Source organism: Anser anser (assembly GCF_964211835.1).
Source record: "Anser anser genome assembly, chromosome: 1".
Taxonomy (NCBI): domain Eukaryota; kingdom Metazoa; phylum Chordata; class Aves; order Anseriformes; family Anatidae; genus Anser; species Anser anser.
Genome location: NC_139720.1, coordinates 106,074,969 through 106,089,396, shown reverse-complemented (window position 1 = coordinate 106,089,396; position 14,428 = coordinate 106,074,969). Strand labels below are relative to the sequence as shown.

Below are 14,428 nucleotides of genomic sequence, written 5' to 3'. Positions count from 1 at the left end.
AGTCCATTCACAAGGTGCTGAGGGAACCGGCAGATGTAGTTGCTAAGCCACTGCTCATCATATTTGAGAAGTCGTGGCAGTCTGGTGAAGTTCTCACTGATTGGAAGAAGAGAAACATAACCCCCATTTTTACAAAGGAAAAAAGGAAGACACAGGGAACTACAGGCCAGTCAGTCTCACCTCTATACCTGGCAAGTTCATGGAGCAGATCTATGCGAAACTATGCTAAGGCACATGGAAAATAAGGAGATGGTTGGTGACAGCCAACACGGCTTCACTGAAGAGCAGACAGCGACTGACAAATCTGGTGGCCTTCTACAATGGGGTTACGACATTGCTGGATAGGGGAAGAGCAACTGACATCATCTACCTGGACTTGTTCAAAGCGTTTGACACTGTCTTGCATAACAGCTTATTCTAAATTGGAGAGACATGGATTTGGCAGATGGACCACTCGGTAGGTAAGGCTGCATGGTCACACTCAAAGAGTTGTGGTCAATGACTCAATGTCCAAGTGGATATCAGTGATGAGTGGTGTTGCTCAGGGGTTGGTGTTGGACCAGTACTGTTTAACATCTTTGTCAGCAACACGGTGGTCACTGGGATTGAGTGCACCCTCAGCAAGTTTGCAAATGACACCAAGTTGTGTGGTACGGTCAACATGCTGGAGGGAAGGAATGCCAATCAGAGGGACATGGGCAGGCTTGAGAGGTGGGCCTGTGTGAACCTGAAGTTCAACAAGGTCAAGTGCAAGATCCTGGTCCATGGGCAATCCCAAGCATGAATACAGGCTGGGAGGAGAATGGACTGAGTGCACCTTTGAGGAGAACCTACCCCCATGTTGGTTGATGAGAAGCTCAACATTAGCCAGCAATGTGTGCTTGCTGCCCAGAAAGCCAACCAAAGGCTTGCATCAAAAGAAATATGGCCAGCAGTGAGAGGGAGGTGACTGTTCCCCTCTGCTCTTCACTCATGAGACCCCACCTGGAGTACTGCATCCAGCTCTGGGGCCCCCAGCACAAGAAGAACACGGACCTGTTAGAACAGGTCCAGAGGAAGGCCACAATGATGATCAAGGGGCTGGAGCACCTCTCCTATGAAGAGGTTGTTCAGCCTGGAGAAGAGAAGGCTCTGAGATCTTATAGCAGCCTTCTAGGACCAGAAGAGGGCCTACAAGAAAGCTGGGGAGGGACTGTTTGTCAGGGAGTGTAATGATAAAACAAGAAGTAATGGTTGTAAAATAAAAAAAAGGGTAGATTAGATATAAGGAAGAAATTCTTTACTCAGAGGATGGTGAGGCACTGCTACATTTCCCAAAATCACAATCAATGTCCACAATACTAACATGACTTCCCCCACAATTTCTCTCTATTTCCAATTACCTTGCATTACAAGAATAATTTTTAAAAATTGCACAAACACAATCAGCTGTAAAGAGCTTTCTTCAATTATTCCAAACCAGAAATAGATTGTATGATGAAGAGGAGGTCTTTATGTGTGTTGCTGTAATTTATAGTGACTGTAGTCCTGACCGTATTTCAAAAATCTTGGTAATCACTACTACCACATCTAATCGTTATTGTGACTAAATTCATAATGTGTTCCACTTTCTTTTATTGATGGTTTCCTAGATAAAACTCAGTTGACTCTTCTCTGGCATGTGCTTCCTTTTATATCTACCATCTTGACATTTACTGACAACCAGAATTAGTAGAAGAGTTAAATACTGAGCTTCAGATGGAAGGAAAATAAAAACATCAATGATTCCTCTTTAGTTGGAACACTGTCTATGAAAGACTGTTCAGTTTCTCATTAATGGAAGAGAACATTTAATACCAAAAAATCAAAAACAAACAAACAAAAACAACAACAAAAAACAGGGTTATGCTACTAGCTTTAGTTTATTGAATAAAGTGCAGTGAAGAAAAGAAATACTTCTCTTTTCACCATCACACAAAGATTCAATGAATGTTCATCATATTCTGGAACCAATTGTCTTCAAAATTCAGGTACTCCCTGATCACTTGTCTGTCTTTCTCACTAAAAAAGACCTTAATGACGAAATAGTGGGAAAATACTTCAAGTTATTTGCACACTGAAGTCATAACGGGGTATTCCACACAGGAAAAATGTGATTGTTTACTAACCTACCTACAGTTAAATGTCAAGAAGTAGCAAAACCTAGGAATTTGAGAAGGCAAAGATAATGCCAAAATAAAAATGTTTTTCTTAATCAATACTATTTTCTACACCAATACTATTATTTTCTACCCTAATTTTGTTTGACAGGTAACTTGTAACTTCTTGCTGTAGTTGCTATAGTCAAGAAAATAACTAACTTCATTATTGGGAGACATTTTTTATTTTTAAAGGCAAGCTCTGTTAGAAGTTCTGACTTAATGTTTGTCTTACATATTTAATTCTAATTCTCCATAAGCACTTGAAAGGAGAAAAAATCCTCGCACATAAATTAAACATTGAACCCTAAGTCTTCAGACCAGAACAGAATATGACAAGGTTTAATATACTTTAGGGTTCTTTTCTCCTAGATTTGTATACATAATGTAGGTTATAATTTTGCAGATCCCTTTTAACTCTGTGGTGCTTCTAACAGAACTGCAGCTGCTCTTTATTTATTTTTATCTTTTTTCTTCCCTCCCCCCCCCCACCCCGTTCCCCCCTGTTCATAATACACAGGCTGTCTGGCTCATTTTCAAGCTATTGAAATACTTCAATTCTAAAAAAAGTACAATAGGCCATAACCACTTATGTGCTTAGGAAACCCTTCCGCCTTCTGTCCTCTCCCCCACCTTCTGTGAATTTCTAAAATCTAGAAACAAAACTCAAAATTCAAGCGGACGTCTCAAGACGGCAAATTTACAGTGTACCATTAAAGCCATTCTCTTCTGAGACTAAAATACTGAAAAAAAAAAAAACAAAAAAACCCCCTTAATCTGGTGGTACACTACACACTATGAAATGCAGACATTAAAAAAATGTATGAAAATTAACTCAAAGCTGTCTAACTAAACTTTTACAAACTTAAGGACTGGGTTAGCTGTAGGTGAGCTGGAGATATCTAAAAGTACACCCTGATGAGCTTTCAGCAGGTCAGGGAAAGATGAAATTTGTGGTAGAATAAAAGCTTCCTTGAGAAGGCAGAGTAGACATTGCCTGCCAAGTAAGTTACTCACTTTTATGCTATCAAAAACCAATGAAATGTTTGAAAGACAACAAAATCATGCATATATTCACAACAGGAGAAAAATGTTCAGATTAATCTTTCCTTTGAGTTTCCTTCTATTTTCTTAAAAGTTATTATTTTTCATTCTTCCACTTTATTATATTTTTATAAATGAGATAATTGTTATCTATTCCCTGCCATTTGTCATTTTGTTCTCTTACAAGAATATGAACACTTTTGTAACTATGCTTTAAGTATGTAATACACATGTAGTACACAGAGAAAATAACTCTCATGACAGATGTAATTTTTTTCCGTTAGCTTAAATAACCAACCCATGCTTGCAGAAGTTAAATACAATATGAGTTATAATTCTGACCCTGCAGTCTTATAGGTTATCTATCTTACTACAGTTATCTCACTGGAAGTATAGCCTTTAACCAGGCCTGGAAATTGATTTTGTGAAACCTGAAAGAGTATAGTTTAAGTGGACAAGAAACAAAATTTTTAGGACTGCATGGAAACAAAATACAAAATAAACCATGATGGAGAAGCCTTTTGACTTGCCACTGCCTGCCCTGTTGCCAGGACAGCAGGACGTGATATACTTAACCTCAATAATCTCTATCTTTCTGTCACCTAAAAAAGAACAGATATAAGCAAATATGTATTTTCTCCTACAGATTTCCAGTGTTAACTGTTAAACAAGGAATATGTAGAGCTTATCAAGTAGAGCAGAATTTGGAGATTGGTTTGTTTTCTTTTTCCTATAATTAGCTTACTGGTGGCTTTTGAGACCTACTGTATACTTAAATGTGCCATTGAATGAAATCCAGAACAAATCATGGTCATCCTTTACTTCAGTTATAAATTTTTCGCATGGCCACAGAAAGGTCCCTCAATCTGTTCAGTCAAAGTCACATTATTTTAAAAACTATTTTCTTCCCCCCCCTTTTTTTTACGCTACAAATATTTTTCATCATGCAGATAAATCAGCACTATTTAAAAATGCAAAATGACTCAATATGTTACGTTTTGCCAGCCTGCAAAGCCAGGAACAAGCAATGCAAGTCCTCTCTTTGGAGTGCAGAAAAAAACAGAAACCTGTGCCTAGGCAGGATGTAAAACAGGGAAGGGCTTTAACTGCTTCATGCTAAGAAGCTGTCCAAACAGCACTGGCACCCAAAGCACTTGCTTGGTGACCTCTCGTAAAATCTGCGGAACACAGTTTGCCTTATTCACACACTATTTTAATTTCATATCTGAGTGACAAATGCAGAAATGATTTATGAAACGGTAGAGTATGGAAAGTCTCCTCATTAAAGAGAGGATGTTACACAAGCAATGATATCTTTGCTACAACAATTACACTGCAACAAACCATCACTAAACAAAAATAATGCAATTTTAGAGGATAGGAACATAAGATGAGTCCACCCTACTGCCTCTTCCTAAAAGCTATTTCCAGAGATACTGGAAATCGAGCAAGTATTCAAGCTGCATATACTCAGTACCCCTAAGTATCTAAGAACTGTGCATAAGGGAAAGAGAATTAAATAGCTGTGATTCACCTAAGCAGCCTCCCAGTGCCAGACCAGTCCACAAGTCAGAGCAGTTCCAGCAATAACTGAAACAATCCCGAATGTACCTAGCATTTCTGCCGGGTGGAAAACCAGAAAAGGCTGGAATTGCTTGAGGCCCTTCTTCACCCTCCTGCCTGGGAGGCCACTCACACCTTGCTGGTATGCTTACTTTCCTGGAGTCCTCAGAATACAAGTTACAGGTGCTTTCTAGAACTCCTGCCCAAAAAAAAGAGACTTTGCTACGTCAAATATTGCTCTAAGAAAGGTGTTGTTTCCTTTAAAAAACAGAATTAATGGAAATTTTCCTTATGGCAGTATAAATGTTGCTGAACATTTTAGCAACATTTTATTCATCTTATTAATAGCACACAAGCGAGATAAAACTATTCTGAGAAAACTCCGTTCATTGCACTCCCAATCTTGCAACTGAAATTTGGCAATTCTGAAAACTGAAATTCCACCTGACTTGTGCTTTTCAGGCTCACCAACCTGGCCCTGAGGCCCATAACTCTTGTAGGCTCTACAGAGCACAATGCAACTACATCCAACTTGAGACACACAAAAAAATCACAAACAAGCGCTCAGAGTACTTCTCCAGATAAGAATAAGTAAGAGGGCTAGAAATGTGCTCTTTGGTTTATAAAACTAGAAGTATCCCAAGCCTCATCACATTTAAAATGTAACTTTAAAATTAATTGCATTAAAACGTAAAAATCTTAAAACTTAATTAGCTCTCAGAGTAATTAATACCTCCCACAGCTTTAACTGCGGATTCAGTAACAGCAGTTGCAAGGAAAATACAGCCCTAAATATCACAGCTCCAAGACTTAGCTAAAATGTGGCTGCTAGGGCTCCTGCACTCGCCTCCCAGCCCCTGAGACCAGTGCAGGACAGGGGACTTTGGGAGCTGCAGGAGAGCCACGAGGGGGGAAGCATCCCCACCAGCCAGGCAGACAGAAGCCTGGCAATCCAGGAGTGCCAGCCCAGAAGTGCCCGGGCACAGCTGTGGATCTCGGAAAACCAGGTTTCCCAGAAGCTCATCCAGCCAGCTGGTGGGAATCTATTTGTTTTGCTTAGGTTTTGGGGCTTTGTTTTTGTTTGTTTGCTTACTTGCTTGAGATAGCCAATACACACCTGTGAAGTCTTTTGGCTCTGGCCAGTTGGCTTCTTCCCATGTGACCCCATTTCAGCAGAAAATCCCAAACCTGCTACGGACATTACCCTTCAAGTTGCAACTTCTTCCTCTGTACGTCCCCTGGGAAGACCAGGAGGTGAGAGCTACCACGGTCTTTCTCCCAGGGAACTTCTGTGTCCAACCATGGAGCCTGCAGCAGATGCAACAACAGAAGAGGGTTCTGGAAATGGCCAGTGAAGCCTAGGGCTACCTCGTTCACACTATAGGCAGAAAAATGTGAGTTCGATTGAAAATAATTTATTAGTTCTGAAATTACCACAGTCTGAAGGCTGGGTGAGAGGCTTACTTGTTCTGAATTGATGTAGTTCTACTTAAACCTATGGAGCCAGTCCCAGGATTTTTGTATTCCATTTACAGAACTGCTCAATGATTATTTTTTTAAACCACATTAAAGTAAACAACAGACTGAAATGAACAACCCTTATCTTCAGATGTTTATCTGGAATTACTGCCTTAAAGCATGCAGATTAGTTTCTTAGGAAAGTAAGTCCTTTCTTTTCTTGAGCCCTTTCTATATGTGTACTAAATTCATAAGAATCAAGAGTTTATTCATAAATCACAGACAAGATCTGGACCAAAATAAATGTTACCACAATGAACGATAGGCCAGACATTTCCACATACTTATTAGCAAGAAAATACAGAATGCTAGCTCAGCTAATATTGCTTTTCAACGTACCTTTAGAATAACGATTTTTAAAAAAGATAAGTTTGATCTGTAATTCAAATCACACTGTATCTTTGATTTGTTACCCCCTCCTCCTCTCGCCCTTCCTTTCCTCCTCCCTCCCCCAAAAAGCTTTACATGGAGCGGCTGGAAAGCAAAGTAGGAATCTATGCAGACACTATCCATCACATTTCTGTCTTAATTGAATGACACCAGAATGAGATCGATAAAATGTAACAAGAGACAGCTTTGCATTTCCACACTCACTTATTCTCCCTCTCTATTACTGCCAGCCATCACCGTGACCAGAAAGCCTAAGTACTGAGCTTGAACATTGCTGCCAAGCAAGCTGTTAGTATATGAATAAACTTGTCAGGAAAACAATAAAACTTATAATACTGGGAAAGGCCAAAGTGTCAAAAGGACACTGCCAGCAGCATTAAATATGCTGCTTTTTAAGCTGTACTGTAGAAGCATATGAAGAGTTTCTAAATAACATGGGCAGTGGCAATGCTTCAGATATTATCCTCCTCATTCCCCCAAGACACGTCTGTGTGTGTGTGTGTGGCTGTCTGACATGCAGTTGTCGTGACCTCTTGGCGCAAATCTGCAATTTCGACAATAAACCCAGACCAGCTGTGATTTCCCTATGTTCAAGGATTCTGAGATCGCCAATGCATTATTGATAACCTCATTGGTGTGCTAAAAGCAGAGGCTGACGCGCTCATAACCCCAGACTTTTCCTGAAAAGCTCCAGCTTCACATACCAATCAATCATGAGAAATCAAATTGAAAAACAAACAACAACAACAAAAAACATTTCAAAAGAAGGCTACATTTTGTGTATTGCATCCATTTCAGCATACATGCTCAGTAAAAAATATATATATACATATATTGAAAAAAAAGCTTTTTTAAAAACTCTTCATTTTTCTACCATTCCATTAGGATGATCTTGTACTCCTGACTGTGTAAGGGTAATGCTAGATTATTGGGAGCATAATTAGTATGTCAGCTTTGGACTCACATTTGTGTTTAAAGTCCACATCGCCATTGCAGCTGGGCTCCCCATGCAGAACCAGGGCACATCCTGCTCAGTATGCTGCTGACCACAAAGCAAATGGCAGTGCCCAATGCAAACAGCTAACAGTAAAAAATAAAAATAAAAAATAATAAAAAATAAAAACAAAAATAATAATGGAACAAGCTGCATCAAGTGAATATGGTAAACAAAATAAATTATAAAGGCAGGAAGAGGAAAGAGGTAACAATAGTAAAACTGCACAGGATACAGCTTTAGTTATTCATAGTTAGAAGGCTCCTGGAATCTGAAAACAAGTATTACCAATTTTCTACTCTCAGTTCAGTACCTAAAGAAATACTTAGACGTTGCTTCACAGGAAATGTTCTATTCATGTTTAAAGACAGACTGTCATATTTCAGCTTGAAACTCAATTAGATATTAAAACAATTGCTGTACAACTATAAGCACTTCTGCCAGGCATTATTAAAATCCAACTGATGAGACACTTGGCCTGTTACCTTCAGTAGATAATTCTTCATGCCTGGTTGACTATGTTGCATTGTTTCTTCATTATTATGTTCACGCTTAGTCTTAGAGCACTTTTTTTTCCCCCTGTAATCAAATACTACTTGGCTGTAAGTACAAGGCTGAGATACTCATGACTTCTCAAATGAGAAATTTCCTCAATTAATCACTATTAAGGAAATTTAAGCGTGTAGTAACTTTAGTTTCTGTTACTATTGCTTTTTCAGAAAGTGTGTTTACACAACAGACCTCAAAGTAATTAATTTTCAATATTACACCAAAGTTACAGCATGATCTTCTGAAAGTAGGGAACCTTACATTACTCTCTAATGATCACCAAACCTGCAGTATTATTGAAAGTTTATGGAAAGGTTGTCATATATTCTCCTCATCTTTCACAACAGTATCTAATCCAGAGTCATCCTCAGAAAAATTAAAATAAATGGGCTTTTCAAACACTCACCGAGGCCAACACATTTTCCTCATAGAATTACTGTTGAAAAGCAGAAAATTACTGGGGTATCATTAAAACCTTCCTATCACAGAAATCAGAGATGAAATATGCCTATTGGAAATAATGCTTTATTAGAATACTGTCAATATTAAATACTAGGCATCACCATCATAATCTGGCATAAGATTTGGCAACACTCATTGAGGTGTAAACTGGGACAGTATTAATGCCAGAGTTTCAGGGAAGTCATAATGTCACAACTTCACGGTGCCTACACAGTCCATGAGAGAGAGGCTTCTCTAAAACGGAGAGCTGAAGAAATGTGTGCCTCATAGGTGTTCAGGCCAGCTTTGGGAGAAGCTTCTGGAACAAAGAAGAGGCATATAGAAATGAGCCTCCCAGATGAGGCACACAGTTTAGGTATAAATTTTATTCTAATGCCCACTCTACAGATCTAGGGGAAAAGTAGCTCTTTCCACATATGAAAGGGACAATGCAAGCTGGGGGCTGAGTGCAGTAGGCTTCTTCCCCTCCTCTTCCCTTGCTTACACCAGTGGATGATAACTATAGACAGAAGCTGAAGAAACACACCAAGTATACACTATTTGCCATTTATGCCAACTGCAGTATATATCACTTCAAGACAGCTCCCCAGAAAGCTAGAAGAACAAAAAAGCAAAACAAAAAAGCACAGGTATCTATTCACTTTTCTTTAGATTACATTCAGAAGATCTGGGATTTCCAAGACCAAGTGCAAATTTCATCAGGTTTCCATGTGTAGACAGAGCCTTCTTCTAAACCACTTCGATCCATCTGGTAAATTTCTCAGCAGTTTACAACAAATGTTTGATCAACTCAGTTTATATTCCACCCTAACACATACACAGATATTAGTCTTCTAATTTAATCCCTCCTTAACATAAATTTACAGAGGTCCCATTTTTGCTTCCTAATAACCCACAAGGAGTTCCCAACTCTGCCATTCCAAGGTCTCCTTTGGAAGGGATGGTCTTACACACCGTCACCTTGAAACAAATGTCCCTTCTCCCAGTCAATTCGTTCTCATTGCATTTCATTCTGTAAAGGATCATAAATGGCCACTTGAATGGTAGTCAGAGAAAGGTTATGTTACTCCAGGCACTGAGAAATGAACACTGTGGACTCATATTCTCCAGCAAAATTAAAATCACATTTTTACAACACACTGCCGTTTGTTCACCAAGTTCTAATGATTCTAGCTATTCTCCTTTCCTTTCATTTACTTGTGAAGGGAGTTTATGCTTCTCACATGAGGTTAACTTAAGTATCTATGATGCAATTCAAAACATTTAAGTTTAGGACCTAAACTCTCATTGCAGTCACTGCAAACAAGTATGCATCTCCCTCCAGAGAGTCAAATTCAGAGCACCTAAGACAGATATTTGAAGTCCAACAATACCACTATCCTCGCATTCAAGCAAAAGCACAGACACGCAAGTGCAGGTGAGAAAACCTGCCAGAGTCAGGCATCGAGCTTTTTCTCAGTCATGCCTTTTCACCAACGGACATGAGCAGTGAAAGCAGGGCTGCCTGGGCAGTGTGTGTCCCCCGATATCCAAGTGAGAGGAAACTCCTGAGGTCCACTAAGTCCCTCAGTGGAAGCCTCCTGCAATTACTGTGGAAACAAACTCTCATCCCTACCGGAAAACGAGTCACCTCCTGTCTCTGCAAAAGCAGAAATCAAGGTAAGTGACCTGTGCTCCTGCATAAACAAGACTTCAGTCTTCTTCCCATCCTGCTACTGCTGCAGTGAATTTCAGCATATATGGCATGAGTTATGGGCTACCTTCTTCCAGTTACCTCACTGACAGGTGAGAGCCATGAAGTTTGCTCCAACAGACATCCAGGAGACAACACTTTGGCAGAAGGGCACTGCTGCAAGCCCTCCTTCTGCAAGGCCACCGCAGGGCTGGGGCAGGGAGGGTGCTCTGTGGGCAGCAGCCAGCAGAGCTGACATGGTGCAGGACCAGCTCCCGTCCATCCCACTGAACCAGGTAAATCTGAGCTGCAGCTGAATGCTGCCCCTGCACTGTAACAGCCCAGAGCTTCGCCACACCTGGAACCAGGCAAGGGTTACTGTTAATAAGCTAAGAGCCCTTGCAACCACACCGTCTGAGGTGATATACGGCACTCCCCTCAGTGATATATGAGTAAGTACTGATGTTTTATACCCATCTAAGCACTCGTACACATTCAGAGATACAAATTACAGTTCTATTCAGAGCAAAGATCTCAAAAACCCATGATGGTGCAGGAAGGAGGAAGAAATAGGGTATGCATAACTATACCAGTTAAGGAATGCAGTGGAAACCCAGGCAAACATTGACCTCCTCCTGCCTGTTAAAAAAAAAAAAAAAAAGAAAAAAGAAAAAACAGGCTGTTTGCAGGGTATGGCTCTTTGCTAGGACTCTGAAAAGCTACAGTTTCTCTTAGCTGCCTTCAAAACACAGTCACGTCCATGTATTTCATTCCAGCCATGTGGAAGAACAAGGCGCTCAGTGGAAATCGGGGATGGGACAGAGTTCAAAATTACTGGTGCTTTTCTACTCTGCCACAAAGTTTTCATAACTGAGCATGCTTTAAACAAATAAAGTAAAAATCCTTCAACAAATTTAAAATAATTCAATATGCCAAGAATCTTCTTTCACTTTTTTTTTTTTTTTATTCCAAGAAAAAGTACTTACGTAACAATAAACATTTCTAACTCCAAATGTCAATTTTCTCTTCTTTTTCTCAACAACTGTTTTTTTTTTTTTGGGGGGGGAACAAATAAAAAAAATCACATCAAAAAGAGATCTGAATTTGGTTATTAAACTTAAATTATTAATCTAAAGATTAATTTACATAACATACCACCTTCTAATGCTTTAACTCCGTATAAAAGTATGCACTTTACTTTAAAAATAATTTTTAAATATTTTCAAGACCTAACTCATGACAAAACATGAAAATAAGCATGTCAAGGAATAAGAAATCATAATTTTGGAAACTTTCGGTTTAACTAAAGTTAAAGATAAATCTGGGCAAGGAACACAGAGACAATATTTCACCATTGATGCCACCCTTCACCAGCGAAACAAAAGATGCAGTTCTCAGAGTTTTGTAATACAGGATTAGACAAGAGTGAAAATAAGTATGATTTGTGAAACTATAAAATATTTTGTCCTATATTTTGAAATCTTTTTTGGCTTTCAGTGTTCTTTTTCATTATTGTTTTCTTAGAACACCATCAAAACTCCCTTTTTGTAGTCATTTAATGTTTATCTTCTTCCTTTTCTATTCTATTTTGGAATATGTTCAATACACCAAATTTTTGTGGCACATATTCATTTCCAATTTTTTCCTAAATTTTTAGCTAATGAACGAAGAAATAACTCTCCCCAGCCACACACACACAAGCTGTTTTTCCATAATGTTTGTATGAAAAATGAGAAGTTGCTTTTCCTTATTGCATTTATTCTAGACTTTAAAATATATCCACATACGTATACACATTTTAATAAACAGCATTACAATAATATCATTTGAAAAACATGGATAAGCACCACTCTGTATGAAATGCCAGTTTCTTTAACAGGTGAAAAACATGACAGCAAATTCTGTGGGGTTATTCAAGTCCAGTGAAATAGAAATATTTCATCTAACACCCTGTAAAATAATAGGAGAGAAGGTATGAGGATTTTTAACTTGCACAAAATTAAACCTAGATTTTGTACAGCAACTGCTGGGAAAGTTGCTAAAAAAAAGTATTTGGGTAACGTTTTAATAAGGTAACATTTTGCCACATGAATCAGTTAGTACTCTATACTACTAATGTATTCCTTCATATGAATATGAAGTGCCTTCAAGCTCTCGAGTAGTTACATTTTTTTCAGGAAATATTACACCAGAAATCTGTCTGTTATCACATTTCTGTAAAGCAATTATTGCATATGTTGAAGAAAAAAATTATTCAACACTTTACAACTAAGAATATTTATGGAGAAGGAGAAATGCAGAAGAGGTTTGAGCTTAATAATGTAGGGCCATTAATTAGCATCAAATGAAAGAAAAGCAATAAAGCAATTTTGTCACCAATTACTGACAATTTGCCTAAGTACAACCATTAATTTTGGACAATATAACCCCCATAGAATTAAGGGAACAGAACTATTTGAGTCAGTGTCCTGTGCTAGTCTCTTTCCACTAATTAAACTACTTTAAGAACTATTAGAAGTCTCAAAAGCTTTAAGCGCTTTAAGAAAATGGAAAAACATATGGTTATGATTTGCTACCTAAAAGTTGTTGGCTTTAGGTGTTGGTTGTTTTTTCTTTTTTTGGGCTGTAAATAAGGAAAACTAGGGAAATTAAAATTTTGACTCTTTGGAATAACTACAGTCAAAACGTCTGTTTACTTCTGTTTTTCCTACAGCTTTTGAGCTTTCATGAAAGGAGGTCTGCTTAGGAGAGCCAGAAATATCAATGTTTTAATACTTTGATTAATGGATCTCCAGCATTTACAGGCACTGTCAAGGTTAACATCAGGCAACGGTGGGGAATAAGAAATCCACTTCCGTACTGTGATACAGTCCTCGCCTTTCCCACCTCCTCTCTCAGTCCAGCGACAAGGGAGAGCGGCAAAGCCCCGCCACGTCTCCCAGCTCTCGTCGCCGGCCGGCAGCATTGCCCACCGTCTGCCATTGGTGGAGAGCGATGGCCCTGCAGATGTGGCCACAGCAGCCGTGCCTCTGCCGTCCTCCGTCCACCCTCTGCCCGGTGCTGCCTGCTGCTGGCTCCCCAGCACAAGGTCAGTAGAGCACGCACACAACACCCCATCGCTTCGGCTACTCGGGAGCAACCTTCCTGACCGCCACTCAGCCACCGTCTGCGCCAATGCTTCAAAGGCTACAAACAGGCGTCGCGTCCCAACACCAAAGTTTTGCAAAACTTTCCTCAGGCTGGTGACGACTTTTGTTACAGAAGCTGCTTTCCGGAGCACCCTCTCCCTCGACACTTGTCTGCCTTGGCTCATCGGGAAAGCAGAGTGACGTTTTGATAAATGTCGGTACATATGTGGGGAAGAAAATACTGGCAGGACGCCACCGTGTCCCCCAAAAAGGCTCGCTGAGAGAACTCGCAGTGTTTAATCGGCATCCCTATCAATTCATAAACCTCGGGTGCTAGAGTACAAATAAACACTCTAAAGGGTTTTAGCCACAAGGAGATAAGATCTCTCTCTGGGGAGACGGCTAGAAACTGCTCCATTGCCTTTGTGCAGACTACTGGAATGTGCTTGCTTTTCATTTCTTTCTTTGTGTCTGGCACTCTGGCCTCACAGGCAGTGTCTTAAGCCATGCAGGGTCAGGGCAAACAGAGAACTGCATTCATGGACAGATCAAGTTTATGTGAGAATCTGCTCCTCCTGTGCCCTCAATTTCCATTTGAATTGTTAATAAAATCTCAGCCTGAAAGCACATGATCCCATCAGTGGGGAAGTCATGCAGAGAATCCTCTAGCTCAGAAAAACAAAATTTCTTTATCTTTTTCATCCTCCTCCTACATTCGTGGGAATTATGCCGTGTAGCCCCCTCCTAAAGTAACCCCCCTCCTCCCCCAGCACAACACCTGATCGCCAGCCCACAGCTTGCACCAAAAAGGGGGGGCAAAGAAGGGGAGAGAAAGAATGGAAAAAGATGCACAAGCAACACTCGGCTACAGCAAAATCACAACAATTGCACCTTTGCAGCAGTTTACAGACTCCCAGACACCTTCAGGCAA

The 14,428-nt window shown here is 39.8% G+C and overlaps 1 protein-coding gene across 7 annotated transcripts in view; it reads right to left on the bottom strand.

The window, feature by feature from the left end:
• The window catches only part of LOC310892820 (uncharacterized protein), a 460,614-nt gene that overhangs the window by 256,625 nt on the left and 189,561 nt on the right, over window positions 1–14,428 (bottom strand). The window lies entirely within an intron of this gene.